The following is a 4,324-nucleotide window of genomic DNA, read 5'->3' as shown; positions in this document are numbered from 1 at the left end:
AAGGCTGTGCTCTTTGATCTTCATCAGTAAATGTTTTAAGTCCTCTTCACTTTCAGCATTCTGGTGCAGTAGAGAAGCTGAAAGTGTCACTCTTTTATCCTCCCCTAGAGCTAGGGTATGACACAAACCTAGGCTCTGCCAATCAGATGCACACACATACACACATGAATCAGAAGCTGAGGCAGTGCAGACTGAACACATCCTGTTCTTCCTATTGTGGTCACTGACCACAGAAACGGCAGAATCAGTTTCTGTTCATAGTATCAACATCTAGCATAGGTGGCTTCTATGGTATCAGGTGGCAGCAGTTGTTACATTGCCACCAAATGCTTTGTAGATAGATTTTGAAGTTGTCCCTATATTTAATTCTTTCATACCTAAGTTTCCAGCCACATCTACATCTACTAAGATTATACTAATAATGTACTGGTAATATTCTTTTTTATAAATGTGTTTTCTGTTTCAACTTATCTGAGTTAGTATCAATTGTTTCATACCAAAGCCCCAGTAGAAATTTGTTGAGGATCTCCTAAGAAAAGTTCTCTGTTCACTGTAGCTCAAAGTATCCTAAATGATCTTCAGTCCTAGGGCTTCTAAGTTATTTACTGCCATAATAATGCTCTGCAATCAACAACTCAATAACTTAAAACAATATTTATTCTTTCTTACTTGCCTATGTGTTGCCTGGGAATTGGCTAGGCTGTATTCCACTGACTTTGTCTCCAAAATGTAGACTGGACCTAGCTCAATTCCACAAATCTCTCCTTCTTTTGGACTACCCAGAGTTCTTTCTTCTCGTGGAGATTACACAATACAAGAGGTTAAGCCCAACTGGGCAAGTGTAATTTAAGCCTGCTCATTAACATCTATTTATAGCCTTTTGGCTAAGCCACACAACCAAGTCTAACATCAGTGAAGCAGGAAAATATATTCTGCCTCTATTGAGAGGAACTGCAAAGTCACATGACAAAGGGTGTCAATATAGTGGGAGGTAAAGTATTAGGAAAGGAGCTCTGGTAGCATAGTGGTTACACAAGGTCAGCAGTTCAAAACTACCAGCTGCTCTGTGGGAGAAAGATGAGGCTTTCTGCTCCAGTGAAGATTTACAGCCTCGGAAACCCTGTTCAAGGTCACTATGGGTCAGAACCGACTCGACAGCACTCAACAACAACAAAGTATTAGGAACAATAATGGTATCTACCATCAACTTATACCCCACCCTCACTTCCTCCAAAAAACAAAGCATCAATGATTGGTTAATGATAGTGTAATAGCTTCTTTTATGGCTATTGATGTCTTGTCAGAAGATGTCTTGGGCACACTATGTTCAGATAAGAAATGAAACTATTGTTTCTACATGATCAGATGATAATAGAACTGAAAGACAATTGGGCTATTAGGGATCTTAAATATCCTCCAGTAAACTTTACACTGGATTGATAAAATAAACCGAAGCACAAGAGGTGAGTGACTTAGTCAAATTTAGCTAGAGAGACACAGAATTACTAGCACTCGCTTCTCAACTGCCAGGCACTGTCTCTCCTTCTTCCTAGTCTGTCGTAGTCTGGAAGCTCCACTGAAACCTGATCATCATGGTGACCTTGTTGGCTTTTAAAACACCTGTGTTGTACCTGCCAGCATCACAGCAACATGCAAGCCATCACAGTATGACAAACTGACAGATGAGTGGTGGAAGAGAAATACTAGCTTCTTTATTTTCTCTATTAACTGTTATTCTTCAGAGCTGGAAGGGGAACCCGAAGTGATCACTATGTTAAATTCTTAGTCCAGTTGTCCTTAACCCTGCTGTTGTTGTTAAGTATTGTCGAGTTGGTTCCAGCTCACTGATCCTACATTGCCACACCAAGAGTCCCATCTCTCTCTCTTTGTATGCACATACACACACACAGTGTTGGAGGAGAACATTAAAAGTACCATGGACTGCCAGAAAAACAAAACCAATCTGTGTTGTTAGAAGTATAGCCAGAATGCTCCTTAGAAGCCAGGATAGCAAGACTCGATCTCTCATACTTTGGACATGTTATTAGGAGGGAGCTGTCCCTGGAGAAAGGCATCATGTTTGGTAAAATGGAGAGTCAGTGAAAAAGAGTTAGACCCCCAACAAGGTGTACTGACAGAGTGGCAGCAGCAATGGACTCAAACAAAGCTCTGATGAGACTAGAGCAGGGCGGGGCAGTGTGCCCTTCTGTTGTGCTTTGAATTGCTGTGAATCAGAACTGGCTAGACAGCACCTAATAACAACAAGTATTTCTCATACTACATGAGCACAGTGAGAAATTAATTTTCTACTCCTAACTTATAAATGAAAGTGCTTTGTAAATTATAAAGACTCTCCTCTGGAAATTTTTATGTTGTAGCCAAACTGCAGCCCATAATGGAAAACTAGTATTTTCTAGTTAAGACTTCAGGAACCTGGGAATAAACAGGGAAATAAAAGTATATTCATATTTTAGCTGAAATAATGGGTGGAGAGATTCCTTCTGTAATATAATGTTGTTAAGTGCCATGAAGTTAGTTCCGACTCATAGTGACATGTGTAGGTGTCTGTGGAGCAGCTGGTGGGTTTGAACCATTGACCTTGAAGTCAGTGTATCCTGCTGTGTCATACCAAGACTTCTCTAATATAACAAGATAGATTTCTTCTCCCTAAGATGGCTGACTATCTAAAGTGAGATGAGCCAGTCAAACACAAGCACTTTTTAAAAAAATTTTTTAAGTTCATAATCTTTTTATTGTGACAATAAAAACAAGTAACGAAACACATGTACTTTAAACAATCTTCACATTCAGTTCAGTGGCATCAATTACAATCTTCATGTTGTTTAACCATTCCCCAATTTTCTCTCATCCTTAACAGGAACTCAGAGTTCTCTAATCATTGTGTCTTCCTTTCTTTCTTCCTCCTGCCCTTCCCTGATAACCTTTAAATAAGTTTTGAACTCTAAATACTTGCCTACTGTAGATAATTAATCTAAGTGGGATCACACAGTATTTGTTCTTTTGTGATTTATTTCACTCAAAATAATGTTTGCAAGCTTCATCCATGCTGTGAGGTGTACCGGACTTAATTATATTTATAATTGAGTAATCCTATTCATGTATTTTACCGTTTAGGCTACCTACATTTCTGGCTACTTAGCTATAATAGCAGTGCAATGAACATTGTAAATAGTGTTACAATGAACATTAGTGTACAAGTTCATTGTAACTAGTGTGGAAATGAACATTAGTGTACAAATATCTGTTTTTCTTCCTACTGTTAATTCTTTAAGGTATACACCTAAGAGTGGAACTGCTGGATCATATAATTATTCTTCCATCTCTCATCTGTCAGTTTGTCATACTGTGGTGGTTTATGAGTTGCTGTGATTCTGAAAGCTATGCCACTGGTATTTTAAATACTAACAGGATCACCCATGGTGGACAGGTTTCAGATGAGCTTCCAGACGAAGACAGACTAGGAAGAAGGAGTGATGAACTACTTCTCAATATCTAGTCACTGAAAATCTTATGAATAGCAGAGAAACACTGTCATATAGTGCCAGAAAATGAGCCCCTCAGGTTGGAAGTCACTCAAAATGAGACTGGGGAAGAGCTGCCTCCTCAAAGTAGAGTTGACCATGATGACACAAATGAAGTAAAGCCCGTGGAAGAAAAGGCTGTGGGACCTTCATTTGCTGATGGGGCACAACTCAAAATGAAACTATAAACATCCATTGAAAATCGGAACATGGGATGTATGAGGTATGAATCTGGGAAAATTAGAAGTTGTCAAAAATGAAATGGAATGCATAAACATCGATATCTTAGGCATTAGTGAGCTGAAATGGACTGGTATTGGCCATTTTGATTCTGACAACCACATGGTTTACTATGCTGGAAATGACAAATTGAAGAAGAAAGGTGTTGCATTCACTGTCAAATAGAATATGTCCAGATCATTCATGATGTTAGAAATGAATCCTGATGTCGCATAAAAGACACTCGGTGAGACTAAATTACCTTGGCAAAGTAAAATTTACTCCTGCAAGAGGGTGCCTGCGCATAGCTGTACATACACGAACAGGCTAGCAAGCACACTGAGTGGGCAGTCCACTCGGGTTTTTAATCCCTGACGCGAGTCTCAAGGCTGTGTCTCACGCTATTGACTAGGGTTTTGACTGCACAATCTATTCCCTTACCCAGTTGGCTAGTTCAAATTTTTAAGGCGCACATTCCTACTTTAGGAAAAGAAGAGAGTGATCATAGTCTTTGCTCCAGGAAGTAGTTTAAGGAAAAAGAAAGTTATCATAAATTCCTTACT

The sequence above is a fragment of the Chrysochloris asiatica genome, unplaced genomic scaffold (assembly GCF_000296735.1).
Source record: "Chrysochloris asiatica unplaced genomic scaffold, ChrAsi1.0 scaffold00043, whole genome shotgun sequence".
In the NCBI taxonomy this organism is placed as follows: domain Eukaryota; kingdom Metazoa; phylum Chordata; class Mammalia; order Afrosoricida; family Chrysochloridae; genus Chrysochloris; species Chrysochloris asiatica.
Note: the sequence above shows the minus strand (reverse complement) of the source record.